Raw genomic sequence first — 25,278 nt, 5'->3', positions numbered from 1 at the left:
TAAGTCATCCGGAAATCACGTTCGCCCGCGTAATATGCCGGTAATAGTCGCGATAGCAGTTGCGACTGCGTATCTATATTACGAGGGCTTATAATCATATGGCGATAATGTTTATTCAACATATTGGTTCGATATAATTAAATTTATGAGAGCCTCGAGAGCGCTCGGAGATAGACTTAATAAGAAAAAGCCTCCATCTCTTTTTGCTTTTAGCTGGAATTGCAATTTGCAGTCTGCATCTGTTGCGAGCACATGATATGAAAATACTCGCCTCGCGATTCCGATGTCTAAACCAGTCGAGAAAGCAGTTATATCTGTACGAGGAGAGTAGAAATCTCGCCGTCTCGCAACATCTTTGCCGTGTGGCAAAGACGCATTCTTGATTATCCACTTCATATGAAAATCTGAGAACTTGAAACTACATTCGTCGCGCGCGCACATACGCACACCCGTTATATTCTAAAATTTAAATGTGAAATTGTTGAAATGCTAAGTCTCGAACGGAAATGCAAGAATACAGCGCTTGCCTCCCGTTAATCTTATGCAAATCAATTTTATTATATTTCCAAAGGATCTCTCTTGATCTCAGAATGCGTATCAAGGATTTCTGGATGGATTAATGCTAGAAACCTTTACGCATCCGGCGTGCGATAAATGAACGTGCTTTGTCCCTCGAAACGAAAAGTCACGATCATTCATGCGTTGTTCGCACGTTGTTCATCACAAATCTTCGATATTTATTCTCGTCATCATCTCCTAATTAGTGTCGCCGTGACAATCGATCATATGTCAAAACAGCTGCGACAAAGTCTACTAACAATAAGAACGCAGAATTGTTATTATTATTATTATTATTACATTCTTCTCTAAAATCACGAGGAATAAAATAAAAATAATATACAAACAAAGAGATACAATAGAATTTTGACGAGAAAAATATCGTAGCTCGTATATTAATATAATTTAATAAATAAATACACATTTATTGCAATATTCGTTTTTCATTTCCTCGTACAACGACGAGTAATATTGCAATATTATACATATATATTGCACTTGTGTAATCGCCGTCTTCTAAATATAGGACGAGAAATCGCGGCAGGAAGAAGTGTACAACGAACGTGTCGCGGGGAAGCTTCCTGCGAATCACGAGCCAAAATAAGGCATTCGTATGAGTAAACGCGTGCCAAGTTCCTCCATTCTGGCCAAAGTTATTATGGGAATAAGAGAGTGAACATTATTTTAATTAAAAACGTCAGCACATTTGTCATATGGCTGGTTACGTTATCGCGCCTACGGTTTTGGAATATAAATTACAATTTTCTTCCTTCGATTAAAAGCATAACTTATATCACTTTCATCCATAGTCGCTATCACGAGTAAGATATATATATCTAATTAATTATTATAGAAATTTAATTCTTACAGGTCAATTTTATTTAGAAAGAATCGATTGACATGAAAAACATAACATGTTTGATTTACTTTGTCCTAATTTTGCAAATAAAAAGCACCGAATTAATTTAATTCGTGCAAATAAAAGAAATGTGTAAAAATCGAAAGCTTTCTCGTTCTTGATGTTCTCATTCGAAGGTATCGCCATTAGTATGTTCATCGAAAGTTCGACCTGTCCCGAAGATTCACACGTGTGGATAGGAATCGTCGTGTACGCGAAGAATAAATAATTAGGCGTGTTTCGGCAATCAAAAACAAAGATGGCTGCTGTGTTCGTCGACAGGTGAAAACGTAGCGTGCATCTCAATTGCAAGCGTTCGCTATTTCTCTCTCTCTCTCTTTCTCTCTTATAATGCTTTTTTTTCTATTATACACAAAACCGCATCAAACTGATTTAATTTTTTTTTAACAAAATTAACGTAAGATCTAATTGTAATAAATTATATCTCAATACGTCAGTTGTATGATTTTTTACTGCTTTTATATATCATCTATATGTTTGCTTATGATATGAAAAAAAGATACGATTGCGCATCCGGTATCAGGCTCATTCCGAATTCTGAACGATGAAGCCTCGTCACAACATCTTGATTTTGGGATGTGACCACCCTCTCTTCCTTCGAATCTCCAAATTCCTACTTCAAATGCGGTAGGGTTGAAATCGACGTGAGAATCCTGCCGATCCTGCTGTTAATTTACATATCTTCTCAGACTGACGAGCACGCTCGACACAAACAACATTAGAGAACAAGAAGCCTTCAAGGATAAATTATATTTAGCCACGACCAGTCGCGCTTCCAAGGACATCGTTCAAATCGATATTTAAGGATATCGGAATGATGATATTAACGCCAATCGGAACAAGCCACAATATTTTAAAGTCCTTCACGGAAAGACACGTGTTTATTATTATAAATCATCTTTATACATCATATTTCCTGTCGGCTCGAGCTTTGTCTCTCATCTCCCTTTGCTTTCTTCTCTCTCATTCGCTTTTTCACTTATTGTCTTCTTTTTCTGTACGTGAATTTTTATAATGTTTTTTTTTTTTTCGTTTCTCTCATAAATTCTCTAATCGCATAAAATATTATAAAAGAATAATGTTGATATTAACTATAATTTTATTTTAATATTCAAAGTTATTAATCTAGAAAAAAAAAACGGACGAGAACGATGGCATTTAAATCACGCGGAATTGCTCGACGAGAATTTGATTTAGGGACTAGGCACGTTTGTTTCGTCGCGGGACGAAAATTATAATGGTGAACACCTTTGAATACAATGAGTCGCCTATGAACAAGTCTCTCGTAGTGGGAGGGCATCTCGTAATGGCACAGTGAAACGCAGGTCGGTCGGGCAAGAGCGAAACGTCCGGGGCGACCTTAATTTCGATCGCCATGAATTTAAATCGCTCCTAATGTCGGCGACCAAATAGGAGGATGCGAAAGCATTGGTCCGGATCGTTGCATCGAATTACAAACGATCGAGAGTGCAGAAGGGGAAGGAAAAAGAGAGAGAGAGATAGAAAGATCTACTCGCGTCCTGATTTGCGGTCGCGCTGTTTCAAACGTGTTCGAAGCACGTGCCAATTTGCGATGCTTCGTGCTATCATCTCGCGTGTTCATCCTTTTTTTTTCCTCTATTTCTCGTATAAAAATTTACTTATTTCATCTTTTTTCTTCATCTCCTCTCCGAAGATTAGTAGCTTCTAAATTATTATGGCAATATTTCTTTGTGCGAATGAATCAAACACGCATAACAATTTATTTTATTTTTATCAGTTAAATAATTCTCTCTATAATTCTAAGCAAACCGTACGCGCGACTTCCGATTGGAAAACATTTTTCCACGATATCTCGAAAATTCCGGAAAAAATCGTTTCACATAGTATGTATTCATGTATTACCTCAGAGAGAATTACAGTACAAGAATATTTCTTACAAATAAGAAACACGTCGATAATTTGACAGCGGCAACTCTGCTGATTTATGATCGCACTATTCGACATGTAATCATCGCGTTCCTCATAGCGCGCCATATATCTAGCACCTGCCAACCATAAGATACTTAGTCTTAAATTACTATTCGACTTTTTATATCGTCACGCATAAACCGGAATATATTATATTCTCTTTAATCGTGAGCGACATAATTATATCGACCGTATCTTCAAGGTCGATAACCGCCAAGAGATTTCAATCACAAAATTCACAATTTCGTAGACTTGAAGTGAAGTCTTCAAATATAATATTTTTTTTTGCTGAATTTAACAATTATCACGATAAAAATAATTGAAATAATTATCGCGGGAAAGACCCGGGATTTCTAGCTTAGCTGTACGCTATATTCTCGTCTTTGAACTCGATCAACAAGTTTTTTTCAAGAAAGAGGACATCTGGCTCTCCACGCGAATAATAGGGATTTACGACGACTCGTTCTCTCGCTCGCGAGTTTCAGCAAACGAGAAGTAAGGGGCTGCCTTCTTTCGCTTGAAAATACTGCAAACTTTTATCTCGAACAGTTCCCGTCGTTTACGGGACCCGAGTCGATGTGACCCGTTTTCTTTGTTCGCTTTTAAGATGTCCTCAAAAATCTTAACTTCTTTTACCAGAAATCATCTCTTTATTATTCTATTCTATTCCATTTTTTTAACTACCAGAGATCATCTTTTTATTATTCTATTCTTTTTAAAAACTAAAATAAAACAAAAGATAGGCAAATAAGAACGCAGGAGATTGCGGTGTAAATAAATTTTTAAATTTTTAAAAAGAGAAACATTTTTAATCGCACGTTGCGGTCCACATCTTCAACAACATTGTTAAACAAAAAAAAAAAAAAAAAAAAATCTGTCATATATAGTAGGATTTAGAAAAATATTATAAAATGAAAACGTTCTATTAAATATCTTTTTCTTTTTAAAAATGTAAAGATTTATTTGCGTCATAATTTTCTGCGCTCTTGCCTGTGTTTTATTTTGATTTTTTTTTTTTTTGCAGTCTTAAAGAATATTTAATTTTTCTGCCTTTTTAGAAACTAGCAGCAGAATAAGTAGTTCGCAAATAATGCCAATTTATTTTAAATTTTCATTTTGAGATAAGAGGAGATGCGCGCGCATAAAGATATGTCATAAGCGTCCGAATTTACTTAAGCGTCATCAGTTTGCGAATCACCTTGTTTTTTTTTCGCAATGCGTATAATAGTGAACTTGACTTATAACGTTAATCGCGTCGGGAAAGACCGCTGTTGAAACGATCCATGGCTCGCAACGCAAGTAAACACATACAACGCGATCGCACGTGCGTAATTGCAAGCGCACGCGCTACGCGGCGTAACATTTATTACGGCCGTGGTTTCTGTTTCGTTGGGCAGGTGCGCTCGCAGGGACGCCGCCGACCGTGACCGTGGTAATTACATCGAAGGGGAGGCTCCCCCTCTTCTATATCCCCCAAACCCCCTCCCCCCCTTTCCGTCTCGAAAAATCGCTAGTAGACTCAGATAGAAGTGGATACATTAAAATCTCTCATTAAGGAAGCAGTTGCCCAATTTATTAATTAATCATAGAATTAAGTCTCGCGCACGCACAAGGATTCGCAAGGATATTGTAGATGTTAATCTTTACAATTATACCTCTGGCAGATTTAGAAAGCCTCGTAAAACTCAATGTAAGAGACGGATTCTCGAAATTTTGCTCGCGGCAGATTTTCGACGTCTTCGGAAGGAACGCGTTTACTACGGACGATGTAATCTATCCGGGCGACGACAGCGTTCTGACAGGCGACGTGTTTTCACAGTTACGTCCTATCATTGGTGACGGCAATTGAGCGATAAAGTTTGTCCGTGAACATCGATAGTAATGACTGTTTCAATTAGCGTCAAGATCACATGTCAATCTTTTTATTTAATTCTTTTCTCGATCAACTAACTTCTGAAGGCTAAAAAGATTCAAGATACGAATTTCATTCACTGTCCGCTCTACATCATTTTCTCTTTTCCCTCGCATCTTTTTCCGTGGAAAGAATGAGGGATCTCTTTCCGGCCCGGTGCATATCCGGGGCAGCGTGTTGGTCCAGCGCGCCTTCATCCGAAAAACTCCCTTATGGGGAAAAACTTTTTTTTCAACCTCGGCAGGTCTCGACACATCCACCAAATCCCACGCTCGCGCACCGTGAAAATTGGACGAAACATCCTGAAAAGTCGTTACCAAACAGCACACGCCCTAAGAAATATCCGTGCATACTTAATTAGAAAAAAAGAGAGATGCAAACTTTGTTCTGAAACTTTCTCTGCTAACGTCCAATTTATACGAATCTATTCCCTTTTCTCGTACAAATAATTTCATCATCCTATAAAATGTAAAAGAAAAAAAGAAAAAAAAAAAGGCAAAAAATATGTCGAAAAATTATGAAAAAGAAAATTACACGCGTAACCGTTTTTGCGTGCAACCGTTCTTTTTGCGATGAAGAGAAGAACTCTCGAAGCACAACCGGAAGCGATACGTCTTCCTCAAGGATTCTGCAGCATGGTTTCCGCATGGCAAATCGCGCGTAAAGAGAAAAGAGGGGGAGGGAGAGGGGAGAACGTATATGTATGTACATATTCCGGGCGCCGAATTTAAAATTCATGTCAATATTATCCGGTTAGCCGTGCATTTTCTCGAAGCGCGCGAACGCCTTCGCGGTTCATCGTACGAGCGTGGCACGAGAATAGATAGCTTCGATATCTTCGGTTGTTGACCGTCGTCGACACGAGTTATATACTCCTCGACCGATCGGTGGGGAGGCCCAAACGGGAGGGCACATCGCCGCGCACACCTCGCAAGTCACATCTCCGTGCGTGGCTTCCGGTCTTACCCGTTGCTTCCTCCCATCGTTAATGACCCGACCGCGTGCTATACTACCTGCATCGTTTACCTTCATGGCATCATGGTGCATGGGCGCTATGGGAAACGTGATTGTGCGTATAATGTATTAAGGTTATTATTATATTTATATATTATTAATTATATATTTTTATTATATTTTATTATTATGAAGTTTCGGAGAATATTAAAATATTTTCACGATCATTCAAATTCTCCGTTTTCCGCCTTTAATAATCTCATCGTTCCATTTCCCTTCTTCTTCTCCTCTCTCTCTCTCCTCTCTTTTCCCCTCCATCAGCATCCTCATTCAGGTGCATCGCATACGGCATACACGAAGCGGGCGCATGTGAACTGGTATGTCGTACTGGTCCATTGGACGCGGACGAAGAACAGGAAACTATTTCACGCAACGACGCTTGCGGTTACAAGAGGGACATTCATTCGTTATAGTTCCCAGAAAATTAAAAAATAAAAAAAAAGAAAAATGCGATACATTAAGTGTGAGAAAATTTGTCCTCATTAACTGTCAATCGAAAACGCTGCAATATTTGAACCTTGCTTCTATTTAATTCAGGGATTAACCGTTTAAAAAATCATCTACATTATTGACACTCTTCCGAGAAAATGACGAGGCATTGTTTGTTCTCGTTTGCCGCGAATATTATGACTTTAGCGAGGCGTTAAAAAGAATCCAAGCGGAGCTTTTCTTTTCGCGCAAACGGTACCTGGAACCGCTATTTGGTCGGTTATGCTACTGTCGAAGACTTCTTCAAAGAGATATACGTGTCGATCCAAAAGAGTTAATAATAAACACATTTCCGTACGAAAGGCTTATTGGGGGAAATGCTTACGCGTTCTCTCTCTTTATCAAAAATGAATGTTGAACTTGTAAATTTTTTATGTATCTTTTCGTGTAATCAAACCATCCCCGTTGTACAAGGGCTTAAGAATTATTCGAATTCGTAAATAAATCTTTTTTTCCATCGTATTACAAGTTGTATTACCTAATGTCTGCAAATACAGTACAATTCTCTGCGTAGTTTACCGTTGCACGGCGAGAAAATCGTCGAAATTAGCGAGGCCGGATTTAGGAAACGATTACTCACGATGGAATTTAGTCGACCGGAAAACAATGTTCTAAATTTATACGACGTGCGTTACGATTTTCTTCGTTACGACTACGGTCGAAATCGAGTCGCTGATTGCCCGCCGTCGTTCTTCTCGCGTTTATGACATTGAATTTTTCTGAGGAATACGAAATAAATAATGACGTTTTTTATTTTGCGTTACATTTCATAGAAAAATGACTAGAACTGTAAAAAAGTAACGGAGATATATAACAGGAAAAAAAAAATATATATATTCAACAAGTAGAAAAGCAAGTCACATTTTATCGAGCCTCTTTCGTCTGTCACTAGAAAAATAAAAATCGGAGGAAGCTGTGACGAATAACGGAGCTAGTATTCCCAGCAAGAGCCGCGAGACAATTCATGGTTTTCAGCCGATGACAACCGAGAGGACTCCGCACGATAGAATTGCGACGAAAGATTCCCATTTGCTCCCCGAGCCTATCTTCTTCATGATTCTCTCGGACAGCACGACGGCTCTATCGCGAATAAATTTATCGCGCTGAATGCCTTTTAGCATCTCAAAGAACATTACTCTCAAGCAATATCTAACGAGATTCAGTGTTATAACAAAGGGATATAAAAATTTCCTTTACATTTTCAAGAATGATTATCTCGACAAATATAATGTCACTTAGTCACGACTATATATTTTTCAAACTAAATATCTCATAGTATCTGAAAAAAAGTTCCTAATCAAACAAGATATATCACAAAATAATCTTATATAAATTTCCTTTCTCTCTCTTTCTCTCTTTCTTCCAAGAACTTTCTTTTTTTAAATTATAACATTTCAAGTCTAACTGAGTTTATATACTATTCAAACATTCAACATTAAGGGTAAATTTTGCAATTTCCATATATCTCATGTAGTCGTGAGCTTTCCCCGAATCTTAAACAAACAGATACTTCCGATAGGGTCCGCGTACACGGAAATGTAACAGGCTACTTTTGTTGGAAGAACGAAGAGAACTACCGAGGATCGTGGAAACGAGAGAGACATCAGACAGACGGTCGAGAATAATAATTCCGTCATCCGCGCTCGTTCTAACGCTCCCTCGGCGCGGCTTCACACCTCTTCTTCGTGTCTCATAATTCTGTGCTCTGTTCGCTCGAAGAAGCGCTCTTTCCGCGGTAAATCAAGAATACTCACGTGGACGGAATTCGTTCGAATTTGTACCGCGACATCTTTTTCCGCGCGCGCGACTCTCTCTAAAAATATTTTATTATAAAAAGAACGCTGTTTCTACGTTATTAGTTTGACGATAAATTGTAACTTACCAGCCGTATAATCTCGTATTTCTATGGTAACCAACCCGATACGCATTCCGCGGTTTGCAAACGACGCGTGCGATGCTCTCTCTCTCTCTCTCTCTTTTTCTCCTTCTCGCACACATTACCATGACTATTTATACGTACGAGCGGTTAATTCGTTACCGAGGAGAGCCCGCGAGCAGTGGTACAAGATTTAAGGTGTTTTCGATCAGTGACAGCGAGCCGAGCTTGACAGCGAGAGTCCTATCGTACGCTCGCATCTACCGACACGTACTAATTAGCCGTACAATCTGCGGTGAATAACGATCTCGACTCGTCGTATACAAGAAGAGGTAGAGCAAACAAACGCGTGTTACGCGATGCAGACTCTCTTGCGAGGCATTCCTTATACAAGTCAATCAGTCAACCCGTCGATCATTTACTTTATTAGATTCTTCAAGGTTTCGAGATAGACTGTATAAAATTACGCGTATAATGACTGTTTCGCGAAGGGGTCTTCGGTCGCACCTTCGTATAATAGATTCACAGGGCGCGGATGGATGCGATTCCGTTGTAACCGAAAGGGTCGAGAGGGATCTCGCTTTAACGGGGCGCTATAAAGATTTTATATTTAGAAGGTACGTGACGCGACAAAGGCCCTTGCTTTCAGCGTGTCCTAGATAAATCTTTAGGTATGCGCCGCGTTGCGGGCGCGCGCGCCACCACTTAGCGTTAAACTATAAAAATAAATCAATGAATCATTCCGGGGAGAAAGAGGGAGAATTATGGCGTTCGTAGGGAGACAAACGAGCCCGCGATGCGACGAATTATCTCGCGCGCGCGCGCCGCCGTCCATTAATGACACCGTCGATTAAACGTCACGCGCCAAAGTGGAGGAAAGTATGCGAAAATGTATGAAAAATTCGATATATCAGAAGGAAGTTAAATAAAAAGCGAACGGGGTACACACGTGAAATGCGACGCCAGTCCCTTCTACACACGGTAAATATAAATTGGTGGGGCTGACGATTGCCACGAGCGAGTTTCATTAATTCGACTGGATAATAATAGGTATCCGTGAAGTCTGTGCCGTGAGGTCGTTACGATTAGGCGAGTCATCGTGGCTTTCTATAAATAACGGGCGGAGACAGACACCGCCAGGGGGTGGAAAAAGGGAGACGCTTAGACGGAGAGAGAGAGAGAGAGAGAGAGAGAGAGAGAGAGAGAGAGAGAGGGAAGGTTGGTAATCTCGGCTGTTCTACCATCGCCGTTCATGGTGTGTTGGATGTCCCGAGGGAAACGAAAAGGTGGTCGACGTTCGGGCAACACATGTCCCGAATGTGTTCCGGACACGGTGGCATGAGGGGACGAAAGAAAAATAGGGTCGGCCATGGAGCGTCGAAATTACCTGCGAAGTGGCCGATTCACGCGATTGTTTCGATACGGGATGAAAAAGGGTGTCTTTCCGTGAAATGCATTCTTTCAATGTTTTCAAACCATACTTTCGGATATTTGGGTGTATGTGTGTGTATGCGAGAAAGCTAATTATTGTTTCCTCATTTATCCACCCATACATATCTGACAAGGTCTTCCGTTTATTGCAGAAAAAAAAAAAAGGTCAACACTAGATTAATTACGATTTGAACAATACACGAGCGCACGAGAGATGGAGAGAACTCTCGTCTTGGCTTTCGCGTCTCGGAATGGCGCGAAAACTGCATCGCGCGTACACATGTGCGTATGAGCAGCGCACGACGACGGGTAGGAGAAAAGGGAGAAAGAGAAGAAGAGGGAGCAGACGTGCGGCGTTCGAAAGGGAACGAGAAGGAAGATGCCCGTCTCGGAGTAGTGGGGTATACGCCGGGAGTTTCGCCGGCGATCTATCGGAGCACTCGGCGGCACTCCCGCCGGGAGTGGGGGGTGACGAGACGAGAGAGGGAGAGAGGCCGCGACAGAGAGACCCCACGAGGGGTTGCGGAGGGAACGAGCGCGGACGAGCGGTTATTTCAAGCGAACGGCTCTTCTGGCACTTCGCCCCGAGCTTTCCTCGTGCACATCCTCTCCTATCGGAGTGGTGCCTCTGTCCCGTCAGTGTCGCCGCCGCGACGCCGCAGCGCCTCTCACAGACGAGATAGAGAGAAGCCCGCAGAGCGCAACGAGCACCGCGAGCGGCTGGACGCGCGTTTCGAATCCGATCCGCAGGACGAGCACGCGAGTACTTGTTTGTCATCGAAGACCCGCCACCGATCGATTCCGCGTATCGATCTGCGATACTTGTAGTGAAAAAAAGAAAGAAAGAAATTGGATAGTCTTCCGAGGGTGACCGGTGTTAGTGAATGGATGGACCCATCGTGTTCGGTGATAGGATTTTGAGAAACGTCAAGAAGGAGAGGGGACGCATATGCGGATAGTGGACGAGAATTTTGAAGAAATCGCAGCGGGAACGCGCAGTGGGAAAGACGAGGGATGGAACGCGTGTGGAAAAGAGGAGCGAAGGAGGATCTATGATGACGCGCCGCCGTCGGCCTGAAATAACAGCGGGAATGCGTGTACAGTGAATCACGGAGCTAGCTTCCCGTTTGTTCCGACGCGAATCTCGTCTCGGCAGTGACTCTAGCTTTTCTTCACCATCTCCTCATTTTTTCCTTCGTTCGTTCGATCCTTGCTCCTCGATCCACGGTCGCGCGTTACCCGCGAACCGCGCCGGTGCGTTGGACAGAGTGTGTGAGAAAGAGAGAGAGAGAGAGAGACAGCCTCGTTCCTGAGAGCGGGTTGAGAAAAGCCAGAAGCGCCAGAAGCATCGCAAAGGCAGGAACCGAGAAAGGAGACGAGGGGAGTTTTTCGAGACGCCGTCCAAGGAGTTTTCTCGGAAAGGAGATAGCGAGCGTCGCACTACGGTGAGTACGAAGTGCACTGCTCCCGTAGATAAAGATACGGACGCGAGACGAACGTGGGCGAAACTTGAATTGGACGAGTAATCTCGCGACGAGCGAGAATCACTACGCGATTCGCGATCTATCCAAGTTCCTATTCAAAGTTTCTTATTCGTTTTAATGCGTTTTTTTTAGAAAGAATATGAGTCATTTTGTGTACCTTCTGATAAATGGAATAATATTACAATATACCGAGAAACATTTTGATGTTTATATAGGATGGTCCTGAAATAATTGATAAAATCAGGGATTGGATTGAGCTAAAAAATTATAAGGGAAGAAGTTTTCATAAACGTTAGTCCAAAAACGCAGCCTTCAAGAGTTGCGACTCATTTAATTATTAATACTTGATTCAGGAAAAATGGAAGGTCATGAAAAGATAAAACTTTATTTTTATTTACAGAAATTGTTGAACATTTCCATCGTTAATTAAAACACACGCTTCTATCCGTCTAATCATGAGAGAGACAGACTGACTTTTTCCTTTCGACTAATGCTTAGCGATCCCGAGAGAAGATGACCGAGATTGTTGTGTTTTGAATTTGTGATCACGGAGGCAACACTTCGATTAAATTATTTATTAAACACATTAATTAAAAAAGCATAAATCATAGTAAATACGATGAAAACTTTGAAAGTACTTATTCTTCAAAATTCATAATTAAATGAATCGTAACTCCTGAAGGATGCACTTTTAGACTAATGTTTATGGGAACTTTTTTCATCCTTATGACGAGCTCAATCCAATTCCTGATTTTAATCAACTATTTCAGGACCACCCTGTATCAATACTAATAAATTAAATAAAATCACGTAGTCAAGCCATTATATAAATGCGATTGATTTAATGCACGATGCGAACGCATTATGGGACGTACGCCGAAACGCTAGTAGCTATATCGCGGGAATGCATGAAAATTCATCATCGGCGTCATCGGGAAGTAGCTGGGGAACGGAGCGATGACGCGCGCGATATTTATCGATAGGTTTTGCTCGCGTGCGTGCATGCGAGTGCTGGAGGACATCGTTCGAGAATGCAATTTTAATTGGTATTGCCTCGTTGGTCGATTAAGCAGACTCGTGCCATTTATTTCCCCCGATGTGATCGATGTAGATTCGCGAACCAAACACGATGTCGGCGTAATGGAAAACTTCCGTTACATATGATCGTTCTCTCTCTCTCTCTCTTTCGATGATGTCACAAAAATCCAGTATGTTTTAGATAAACGATAAACTAACGCAGCACACAAAGTCAAGATAAATAAAAGCCCCTAACTAAAATAATTAAATAGCTCCTCGAATCTTAACCTTGAAGATAGAACGACGATTTAATGGCTGTCCTTTCTCTCGTTTTCGTTTTATTAACTGCTTTAGAGCTTCTTCTCGCCGCCATCGATAATTATAGAGCGCGTAGATAATGATTAGGAAGCACGGCAAGGCAATCAGTTAATTGATCGACTAATTAATTTGGAGCGAAGAAAGATGTTGGCGCGATACGGCGGACAACTTTTCTCCGTCTTCGTCGCTTTCCGAAGGTTAAATAATGGGCAGGTACAACTTTGTATAATATAAAAGTGGAGCTCTTTACTCAGTAGACAGGCTAAAGAAACCGGGCGATTAATTCCATGAGCTTTGCACGCGTGCAAGACGCGAGTAAAGTTCATCCCCTGCACGTCCTCCACGGCCAGATCCAGGCGGCTTATTTAGCAGGGGGGAGAAAGAAGAGGTAATTTATTCCGGCTTTACTTAATCTCTTCCCTCGCGTGTCTCGACGGTCGCGAGAGTCTCGAGCTCCTTTAATCCTAATTCCAGATCGAGAAAGGGAACGTCGCGCGCGCGCGCGCGCGAATGAACAACCGAGAAAGACAGAGAGAGAGAGAGAGAGAGAGAGAGAGAAGAGCGAGAGAGAGAAACGCTAGAAACGCGCGCGTCTGTCGAGATCCCCCGACGATGAATCAGATTATCGTCCGGAGTAAATCGTTGGCAGCTCCGTAATCATTTACGCGCATACATTTTTAGCTACGACACACCAAACATTTCATAGAGAATAATGGTGTTTCAGAGTACTTAATCCCCTCCCCGGTAGATAGGTCCGTCGACCGAATTGGCGCCGTCGTAGAATAAAATTCTGATGTGAGCAGCGAATGCGAGAAGCTCTCCCCGTGCTTCTCTCCCCCTCGGCACGAAAATAAAACGTGACTTTTTAGCGCGTCGGCTTTTTGGTGAATTACAAACCGGTAGTCATCGGGGTTAAATGGATTAAAAGTATCGCGAGAAAGAAAGAGAGAGAGAGAGAGAGAGAGAGAGATTGTCTCGCGAACGAATCATAAAGCGAGTAACAGTGTTCGCTTCCGGTGTTTACGCGAGTAAAACGCCGCGAGCGAGCAGGTCCGCGCAAACGATAATATACACGCTAGATGAATTACACGAGCGTTTCTTTGCCCTGTTTGTATTGTCCGCGATCGCGTGGCACGCATGAGTTTGTCTCGCATCCGGTAATACCCACGCTATCATCTCTTGCGAAATTGCTGATTAGCATCTCTTGCACAGACAAAAAAAGACGGTTGCGAGAGGTCCACTTTGCCGGACAGCACCGATTTTAAGCATTAATCGTGGAGAGAATTCAATTCCTAAATAAAGATAATTTATTCCTTTAAAAAAACCTGTCAAAAGCTTTTGTTGAATCAAATTTGTAAATTTAAATGTATTTTTTTTTTTTTTAGACTACACGTATTCCTAATTATATATGCTCATCTCTAAATATTTCCTTGTAGCGATAATCTAAGCGTGACTTATGCGTTATCCGTGCAAAAGTTAAAATCATGACTGGCATTTTCTCGCGATGCAAAGATCCTCGAATAATAAGATTCGCATGTACAATGCGGCGCACTGTGTAGCAGTTTTCTCGGTCCTTCGTTCTCTCGATTCTCTCCCCGCACTCCTCCTCTTTCCGTATAGAAACGCGTCAAAGTACTCGCAAAGGATTTATTTCATGAATGCGAGACGAGCGAGCGAGACGCGAGATTCGAAAGATTATTAGAGAGAGAGGAAGGAGAGAAACGGGTGGACGAGCGATCGAGGTAGGAGGTAGAAGTAAAGTTGCAAGTAAGCTTGTAAGAAGCGAGCTACGATTTATTTGACACATCGTGCCGACCGCAAGCGATCTAGAGTGGTTTATTTTATAAGACCAGATTGCTGGCCTCGCTCCGCCGGAATAGAATAATGAACGTTTCTCTCCTTCCTTCGTAATACAACCTCTTCGTCCAACTCCCTCCCTCCCTCCCTTCCAGCGCGGAATCCTCCCTCTCGCTCTTTTCACCCTTCAGTTGAGAAAAAGTCGAGTGTCGCTCTTTGTGTGCCACGTGAAAAAAAAAAAAAAACTGTCATTGTAAGACTCCCCTTACTTTCTTTCTTGAAATTGAAATTAAATTTTTTTCGCGAAATATATTTATCTAAAATTGTCAAGTCTCAACACGACTCAACAATCTTGTTATATCTTATGATATGGATTTTTACTTCGAATCGCTGATTTACAGAACTTGGTTTCGAACCCTGAAGAGTTGGAAAACTGGACAAGATCGTCCTCTTTAGCCGGTTTCTTATTCGATATATCTTATTAACGACCGTGTCGCACGATCGTATTAACGACCGTGTCGCACGATCGTATTAACGATAATACCCGTTAAAAGCCGGTTACACGGTTCATTCTTGGCGCACAAAACACCGCGTATCGCTCGATAATCGCGACAAAGAGAAACGCGATGCAGGATTCTATTCAAATAAGAACTTACCGCTCGTGGAAACGACGAACATCTTCTTTCGGCGCTGTACATCTTCCCGTTGTAAGATGCTCGAAGCGAGAGATGACGAGCCCGTATAGATACGTGGCACGTAATTCCATCTTCTCACCTTGCACGTGCATCGACTTTGTAATAATCGCGAGTATAAGTCCTGAAAACAAGTCATTCGCGATTAAAGTCCGATAGGTTACTACTACAAATATATATTTGAGCATTATAATATATCGTTGAATTATGAAAAGTATAAAGGACACGAATGACTTGTTGCCTTTCTTTGTGAATAATACATTCAGCATTGAATTTTTGATATCATTGAAGGTTGGGAAATATGAAAACGATATAAACGGAATGGTTTTACATGCCGCGTGCGTTCGTCCTACGTCAACGCGTATAAATATTGCGCTTTAATGCGCCGATATATATCCCCGACTTTTGACGCGCGTCGTGGCATTACGAGATTTGCGACGGCCACTGTACTGGCGTTTGCCGCGAAATTTATTAATAACCGTCAGACACACGCGCACGTATTTATATATTCACGAAAGCGCGCAGGCACACACGACGCGCCGCCTTTGAGAGAGAGAGATGGATTCTAAGAAGAAAAACTCAGCCCACGCGCGCGTTTCACGCCGATTAAAGAACGCGTCGGATGCGTACACATTACCAAGTTATTGCAATAAAATGTCGCGGATATGGTAAACGCTAGAGTGGCGTGTACAGTGAACGTAAATCATGCTCGAAACACGTATCAAACGCGAGGACACATGCGAAGTATACTGCGAAAACTGTCTATTAAGGAGAAGAACGAAGCGCATGTTCGTCGTCTACGCGGAATCACGATTCCGGATGATAAATTGCGCACGCGAGTTCATTAAAACTCTGTCCTCTTTAATCAAGAAAAGAGTTTGCCGAGGAATCCAACACAGATTATACCGCACAATGGAAATTTTCAGATAAATATTTGTCATCTGACACAGCTTTAAGTACACAATTGGAGAATTTAATTTAAATTTAATATATATATATCGCATGTCCTAAAACAATAGATCTATACAAATTTTTTATTTAACATAAAAATTTTAATTTAATATGCATATGTCGAATGATAAAACTATATTAATATTTTAATACGAAATAAATCCAAACTTTATGTGTTTTAAAATAAATTTTGTGTAAAATCAGCATATTTTTAATAATAAAATTAATTTAAAAAAAAAAATTATTGATGATGTCACTCTTATTGCTATTGTAGAATAAAATAAATTTTTTTTTATAGATTTTAACAGCTGGATTTTGTCACTAATAAAATTAAAACATGTGCACAACATTGTGTTACTTTTACACTTTTTTCAATTGTAATAATTTAATATTTAAATTCAATTAACAGAGAATAATATGTTAATTTAACACCTGAATGTGTTTAATACTTGACACATTCTAACCGGCATATTTTTTTTTTAAGAAAAGAAATTAAAATTTATATAAATTTATATAAATTTTCCAACTGTGTATTAAAAGTTAGATTTTAAGAGGGCGAGCCAAAATTTTCTCCGAACGATAACGGATCTGGCAACCAGATTAGCATGGAAATATCCGTGGAAACGGCCGGTATTATTGCCATCGCGTCCGTTCCGATCGAACTTGTACTGGCCGCGAAATCGAATCGTCGGAGTAAGTGGCGCGTAAATTCGTCACGTTCGCTCGCGGTTAACCGGCCGCTAATCTTTTTAAAGCCGCAAAACCGCAATAGTCCCGCGTTTGCGCACACACATTCCCGTCTAACGTTTCACACTCTCGACCTACGCACGAACACTTTTCTAATTGCGTTCGACGTGTTCGGTAATGCACGGCGGACATACATCATCTCGGATAGCCATTCGTTTAAATTGGTCAATTTCATCGAGAATATCTCAATCAGCTGACACATATATATATATTAATTGCATAATCGACGATCGCTGAGAAACGTTTCGAATAAATTTGACGAGATTCCCACTATACGTTTGTTCGCGTGCACACTTTTTGCTAAAATTATTGTAATACGGAATAGCAATTATTATTTATATAAAATCGTGATACAAAACAAAAAGATTTCTGTATTAATCGTGATGGCGTTGAAGATGACGCGTTTTCATGATGTTGTAGATATAAACAGGAAGATGTACATTTTTATTTCGCGATAATAAGCAGCTGACGAGACACGCGCGATAAAATTTTCCGCCGCGTCATAATTACATGCAAGTCAATATATTTATGGGAGCACCAAAATGACTTACAGAAATATATTATAGATGAGACTGATTGTGCCGCATATAAAGTGCTGGACACGAGCACATTACTGATTTATCGGCTGGAATCTGAATTCGCTAATTGCCATGCGTGCTCGTCGCGCATAATGCTTCGTGCAAGACAAAACGAGAATGACCACTTCATTCGCGGTTTATTAGATAATATATCGTAAAAAAAGAACCGACACGTGAAATTAATGAATCTCACCGCTCTCCGCAATCCAAAATCGCGCCGATTATATTTTATACTCGAAGAATCACGCCGTCTGGACGTTATGAAGAGACGGAGATAACGGATTAGGGAACTTTACTAATAAACACACACACGAATCTAACCGGATGCGTATTAATTAAATTAATTATTTTTTTCGAAAGCCAGAGGATAAATAAGAAGTAAATTACTTCGCTTCACGAGAGGGAGAGATCCCATAATGATAGAAAAATAATTATCGCTCCGCGCGCACGAAATCGTGAGCGGATATAGCGCAGGATGACGAGGTAGAGCACACATCGAGAATCGCGCCGTTTCCGGTCGTCGACAAGAAATCGTTCGGCCGCTCTTCTTCTTTCGTCGATAGACAGGAACGAGTAGGAGACGAAAGGAACGTACAAGGACGCCGTCGTAACGAGACGGGATATATACACGAGGCGAAGAAGTCGTTACGACGTAACAGGTTATTTGTTCAACGCGGTTACAACATCGGAGCGCGCTCGGTGGTTGAGCGTACGTATCAACGGACGAGAGAGAGAGAGAGAGAGCGATACTTTTTTTCTCTCTTCCTTCTTTCATCGACAGGTGGATTCTGTCGAGCTGCAACGCACCGGCTGTGTGCGAGACGCGTACGAGACGCGTGCCGCGCGGTGACGATTTGACGATGACTCGCCGCTTTCTTTCCTTCCTCCTCGCGAGTATTCTCGCCTTGACATCTCCTTTTCTTGATGATTACGTGAGACTAAATATACGAAACCTCACCGCAAACGCGACGAACGACCGCGAAACGCGCGACCGCAATCGTAATCCCGGCGGAATCGTACGGATTACGCGATGGAAGAAAATTTTTACGATGGGGATTAGAGCCTCGTATCTTGCCTCCGGTATTTCGCGATACAATCAATTTTATAATATGCATCTTCAATTTATACGTCGTTAAGTCGCACGTTCGGGAGCCGGATAATTGAGGTACGAAAGGAGAATATCTCCTCGTCGCGTTTGCTTAACGAACGCACGTCGTAAAATCTATCGTGGCCGCGCTATTCAAAGAACATTCACTCGCGGATGCGCGATAAATCGTGGAACCTTTGCCAGCATGGCGGGTGGAAGGCAAGGCAAAGCTTATATGCACCTACTCACTCGGGGGCTGATAATGCGAGTCCCTAATAGGTTGACCACATAATAATACCAGCCGCTCGCGGCTGCAGAGCGTCGCGATTAAGAGAACGGACACGGCTGGCTCTCTCCCACGTCCCGTTTTCTTTAAGCCTTAAGTGGCAGCGTGAAAAAGAGCTAGGTAGCATTTAGGATTAAGTGTAAGCATAAAAAGATTGAGTAGCTGAAAGCTAAGATAGAGAGAAAAAAATATGTCCAAGATGAATCGCTGTGACATAATATATATATATATGTTTGATACAAATTTATATAATATTAATTTTTATATAATTGATTGATGAAAATATCTATCAATTAATATATTCATGCAACTGTTTAAAAAAAAAAAAAAAAAATTTGAAGTGATTTTTATAGATATATAGGCACGACAAAGTATTTTGTCGCGAAAGTTTTATTACAGCAACGACCACGAGAATCTCGAAGAAAAGAAAGAGACTCATCAATCTCTGGACCTCATTGCGCTTGTTCCGCCAATTACGTTACGGCAATGCGACGTTTATGGTCGGTAAACAAAAGGGTCTGACGTCTTCTCAGAAACGCATCGAGAAGGGAAGGAGGGGCGAAAGGGAATTTGAAGTAACAATAAGAAGGCAGGCATGTGCAGCGCGTTCTTCATGGTTACGCGTGGTTACCACGCGTTTCATATTATTTTTTTTTATTTTAGAATATTTATTTTCGAAATTTTATTACGCAAACATGTCTTTATACGAGCTGCTGCCAAGTCCTATGTCAGTAGAAATTGTAAATTCGTCTACGCGTGTATTTAAAAAAAAAAAAAGCAAGAAACGTTAGAAAAGTGCTCGCGCGATTATTTTGAGCTACGTTATGCATCGAGATCGCTATGACTTTATAATTTCATACGAAACGAATCGCGTTAATCACGGAGCGATTCAGGCATATTAATTTATGCGACGTAAGAAGGATTCGCGATTTGCCACGGCTAGGAAACAATGTCGGGTAGAAACGTCTCCCTTCGCATACAATGTTTTCTAAATACGATAAAACGCATAACCCCGGCTTATTCATTAATCATCATTACGGGGCGTAATGATCGCCCCGGTGGAAATCGTTGCCACGAAATAATGAGACCGTTCTGCTTCGGAGATCGTGCCTTATATCCCTAATCTCGATCGGCCATCGAATAACGATGCACCACGAGACTACTAGATTTTTCTTCCTAAACGAGGATCTCCGTATCCGCGGCTTAGTAGCGTGAGATTTTATCGGCGATGAACCTAACTCGAGAGGAGGATCTGGATCGTGTCACGAACGCGTTAAAGGTTCCTTGCCTTCCGTGGCATGTGCGAGAGACTATTATCCGCCAACGCAAACGATCGAAGGCAAACATTTAGATCTCGTTCCAAAAACTCAAACTTTCAATATCAATCATTTTCGAAATTCATCGTTATCGCTTAAAAGATATTTAACGATAATTCCAAGAACTTGCGTCAACGATCGGATTCCTTCGCCAAGGACGCGCATAATTATAAGCGCAATAATGGGTCGCTTTTTTTACGACCGGCTGATATCCATCGAGCAGAAATTGCGAGCTTTATATGCGGAAGGGGAAACGGGGGGGACGCGGAAATTAAGCAGAAAAACCGACATCCTCGCGCGCTCGCTCGAGGTGTTGTTGGACCCCGCGTGCGAGACGAACGCGCAATCTTTTCTAATTATCTCGTTCCACGAGCGGGGATTGCGAATCGGATATGCTAATGGATACGGGGGAAACGTAACCATGTTAGTCGCATTTTTACACCGCTGCCAGAGCGGACCCCTCGAGCGCCCGCGTGTGCAGGTGTGACGTAATGTAGTATAAACGCGGCAACGATAATTGCCTTGGGCGATTGTTAATCGCGGCGATGGTACATCATCGACAACGTACAGCGTCTATATATTAATGGAAAAATTCTTAATTATCGTGCAAACGATGCGCATCGCGCTGTAATGTAAATTTCTCCAGGGCGCGTTTCTATAAATCAGCCTATGAATATAAATTTTCAACACAACATCTCTAGATGATTATCTCGCGCGGTTTAACTTTGTCGCTTTCGCGGAGCGACGTCCGAACGCGTCCGCGATAAGGGCAGAGTTTGTTCGGCGTGATTGAGTTGAATTTACCTCGCGACTTAATCTCCTCCACTTAATCGCGAGAGTCCCGCATCTCGTTACATCTCGGAACAACTACCTACCGAATCCGTCTGCTCGCGCGCGCGTGTACGCTTATCTCGACACGCCGCCAGCTTTCCGCCACCGAGAAGAGAGGCACTCGTGTGCAACGCGTCCGTATTTACTCATTTAAAGAGAGAGAGAGAGAGAGAGAGAGAAACCAGTTTTCGTTGCACATCACACCGCGTGGTCCCAATCCGACACGCAATCGGTGCAATCGTCCGACACTATAAGGCGAATCGCGCGTGATAAATAAGGTCTTGTTACGAAAAAGGCAATCTGTCCTCGTTCGCGAAACGCATCAGAATTTTAGATTAATTCGCACTTCGATTGGGTAAGAATGGTTGTCGTAAAAAAAAGTCGAGAAAGCGAAGAGATTTTTTTCGCGTTAAAAGGATTCAGTCAGAATCGAAGAAACGGTTACATGGATGAATTTTTATTTCCGGATCTCGCGATCATTTCGTCGTGAGATTGATTTATGTTTATGCCTAACATGAAATAATACGGATGTAATATAGCCAATCTTAAGGTCCACGCGCCTTGACACTACTAACGGTCAGAAATAACTCACGACCGTCCACAATTAAACGCGTATTCCCCGACCTCCGACGATACACGCTGCATTGATTCACGATTCGTACATGTGAGTCAGACAAACCGACCATTTATCGTTATCGCGACCTATTATTATTATCATCGTAATGGAATTATAATTAATTATTATTGCGAGTTTTTCGAGAGTGACAAATCGATTTTGATCTTTGATTATTTCTTTATAAATAGACTCCAAAATTCTCTTGCATAAATTTAATAAATAATATATATCTTGGGATACATATATAATAATGGAATTAATAATTAGAACGAGGACATGCAACAGATTTCATGGAATCGCGGGAAAACAAGGGCCGTGCTTCGCGAAAATAATTTGGCGCCAGGATGAGAAGCGAATCAAGATTTATCGATTCGACAGCAGATACGTGCCGTTTCCATTGGCTGAGAACGAATGAGGTGCGTCGACAGCCAAAACATTTCTAAAATAGATTGCGCGCCGTATTTCGTATCTAGGCCATATTTATCGCACAACAAAAACCTCTCTCTCTTTCTCTCTCTCTCTCTCTCTCCGATAGAAAATTTAGAAAATTTTCTTCGCAATTGTGCCGAATAAGAACTATATATCCTCAAATTGAAAGAACGTATTTTATATCAAATAATCGTAATCTAAATTTATTACGCAATATATGTATTTATGTCCGAATGCTAGCGCGATTTCGTAAACAACGTGATTCGGATAAATAAACGCATCACCGATGCATTTAGATACACATGGTTCGCTTCGGCATGATTTTTCACAGCTTGCTACGAGTGTTTTCCCACGAAAAACACTACTTCTATGTGAATCGTTTGTACGCCCTCGTCACATCGCGACCGGACTGTGTCTGAAACGATGAATCGTTCATTGTGCAACGTCGAGTTACGTCGAGGAGGAGTCTTGGTACTTGCGTAGCATGTGGGCTCATTCTCAGCCAATTTCGATCCAATTTCAATTCTATCGCTCGAAACAAGGTGCCGCGAGTGATAATGAGAGGGGAGAGAGAGAGAGAGAGAGAGAGAGAAGTTCTCTTCTATGCGAGCGAGATAGGAAATTTGGCGGCGTTGACGTTTGAAGCGTAGTCAAGTCTTTCTCGGTAAAAATGATTTTATTCCCGTGTCAATTGAATGCGCGATCGTTTCGATTGAATTCAGCCTCGCACACGTCGTCGTATACACATACACGTTCGCTTCTCGAGATTTCACGGGAAGATTCGGCGACAGGTAACGCGAGAGGCTGTTTGTTTATCGTCGAGCGATCTCGAGCCGGCCATTGTAAATGCGTTCACGTAATTCAGAAAAGTACGTGTCCGTTTTGTGTCGGGCGTATCGCGCCCCCGTAGTCGGCGGAAGTACGTCGTCGCGATTCGCCGCGACGCCGGAAACGACGCACGTGCGTCGTCGTTTTCGTAATTCATTCTGTTGTTTTCCCGGAATCCATTTCAGAAGAATGGCGCTAAACGCGATTGTTAAAAGACGCGTTCCAAAAAAAAGAAAAAAAAAATAAATAATCCACGTTTATTCATCTCGCCGCATATCAACGATTCAAAATAACAAGGCTTTAATAAAAATAAAATTGCGTTAAAAATGAACAAAATAATAAACGGGCAAATAACGTGCAATATATTCAATTACAAAATTAAAAGAATTCGCAAAAATTTAAATAAATTAAAGCTCGCAAAAATAATACTCTCGACTAAAAAACATACGTGTCGTGAATCGTACAAAATAACGATTTAATACGCACGCTCATAAAATACATTCTTAATTTAGATAAATTCAAAATAAAACTGATAAAAGAATGCTTCGATTATGAGGATAATTATTGAGTCATGGACGATGTATGAGCGACGGTGGTGTCGGTGCAAAACCGCTTGATAAAAAGAACGTTCTCATATTATAATTATGCAAAGAAGTCGAGATTTATGCACGCTCCGATAAAAAACCTCATTAATCCTTCAATTTATTCGACGTGCATCGAGGAGTAGTTCACGTGCGATCTCGCGATTACGCGATATCGGAACACGCCGGGTCATTCACCGATTCCATGCATTGTTCCGTTGGGTCAAGAACGACGCCAACGCGATTAAGTCGCGTTAAAATCTCGCGCGCACTTAAGGATCGGCTTCGCACCTCTCCTAGAATTGCCAATAAAACCAGTTGGCCGAACGATTCCTATCAAAGTGCGAGGCGAAGTATAAAGCAACGAAGACAAGATATTCTCGCGCTCGTAATAAAATACGTCTTGCGAAAGGCACGATTGCGCGACTATCAGCTGTTCGCGATTGTCAGGAGTGATCGCGCAGAACAACGTAAGGATCGTTATCTCGGAAAATTTCTGGAAAACGCAACGCGATAATTTCCGAAAAAGAATAAGCCTACGATCGCTCTCTATCCTTCTCTCTCCCGCGAAAATTCCCTCATAGTGTCCTCCTCGAGACCCCTCGGGTCAAGAGACGATTTGTCTCTTTCTCTCTCGCTCACCGTGTCTCTCCTTCTCCGTCTCTCCGCCTCGTCGCTCTCTCGCATGTCCACCGTCGTCTGCTCAGGAAACCATCCATTACGGAGATCGGTCGGCGTATTTAGTGGCGGTGCGGAGTGTACGTACGCGGCGCGGAGCACCGAATCGAGAAAAGCCGACCGACTGATCGAAACGTATAGTAAGTATGGGGTACCGTACTCGGGAATCGTACGCGGAGCCCCTACGATGACCGAAGACGCGTGTTGCGAGATAACGACTCGCCCAAGCACGCGATTTGTAAGTAGTATAGGTAGCGTATTACGCCTTCTTCGCACAACGCGTCCGCGATCCGCTATGTTTCGCCACTCGCGTGTTGTTTACGGGATGCATCGTGTTCTCGAATATACACGTGAATGGCAATAAATATTTTCTCACACAATAAGCAAGCTCGAAATAGCGACATGTATTTAATTCGTAAGGCGAGATAAACAATTTGTTTAATTACGACTGTGTGTTTGGTGAAGCGAGGGTTATAATAAATTTACCGAACACGATGAACGATTCTAATTTTTGTTACCGCGCGCTCGCGCCGCTATTACCAACGGTATTAATTAAGTCAGACACGAAATTGCATCGCGACACAACGGCATGATTTATACATCTTTTTTTCCAGTACTTACGGGCATAAGGCGCGCTCTGTTCCGCCAAAGCCCCCGCGATTAAAAAAAAAAGCCTTCCTAGCTGCTCGAGCAGATGTTTCGAGCGGAGGGCGCCGAGGGGGCCCCCGTAGACACAAAGACACTTCCCTTAAACGAAACCCGTGGCGGCGCCTCGGCACGTAAAATGAATTTCGAAACACGAGCGACCCGGTGTCACGGTGGCGACGATTGCAAAAAAAAAAGAGAGAAAATAAAAAAAAAGCCCGTTTCCGCGACTTAAGGATCGTCTCTTC

General features: G+C 41.9%; 2 protein-coding genes across 8 annotated transcripts in view; one reads left to right on the top strand and one right to left on the bottom strand.

Moving 5' to 3' along the window:
* LOC126857516 (ETS translocation variant 1-like) overlaps positions 1-25,278 on the bottom strand; it is an 83,083-nt gene that overhangs the window by 55,119 nt on the left and 2,686 nt on the right. For all 6 annotated transcript variants that reach the window (XM_050607010.1, XM_050607012.1, XM_050607014.1 and 3 more), the window contains one exon: positions 15,422-15,581. The gene's annotated coding sequence lies outside the window, so the exon portion shown is untranslated. The remainder of the gene's footprint in view (positions 1-15,421; positions 15,582-25,278) is intronic.
* Positions 10,768-25,278, top strand: part of LOC126857512 (fibroblast growth factor receptor homolog 1) — a 38,102-nt gene continuing 23,591 nt past the window's right edge. Inside the window, exon 1 of one of the 2 annotated variants that reach the window (XM_050607002.1) lies at positions 10,768-11,594. The gene's annotated coding sequence lies outside the window, so the exon portion shown is untranslated. The remainder of the gene's footprint in view (positions 11,595-25,278) is intronic. The other variant, XM_050607000.1, reaches the window with a different exon arrangement.

This window comes from Cataglyphis hispanica, chromosome 21 (assembly GCF_021464435.1).
Source record: "Cataglyphis hispanica isolate Lineage 1 chromosome 21, ULB_Chis1_1.0, whole genome shotgun sequence".
Lineage (NCBI taxonomy): Eukaryota > Metazoa > Arthropoda > Insecta > Hymenoptera > Formicidae > Cataglyphis > Cataglyphis hispanica.
This window is presented reverse-complemented; position numbering and strand designations above follow the sequence as displayed.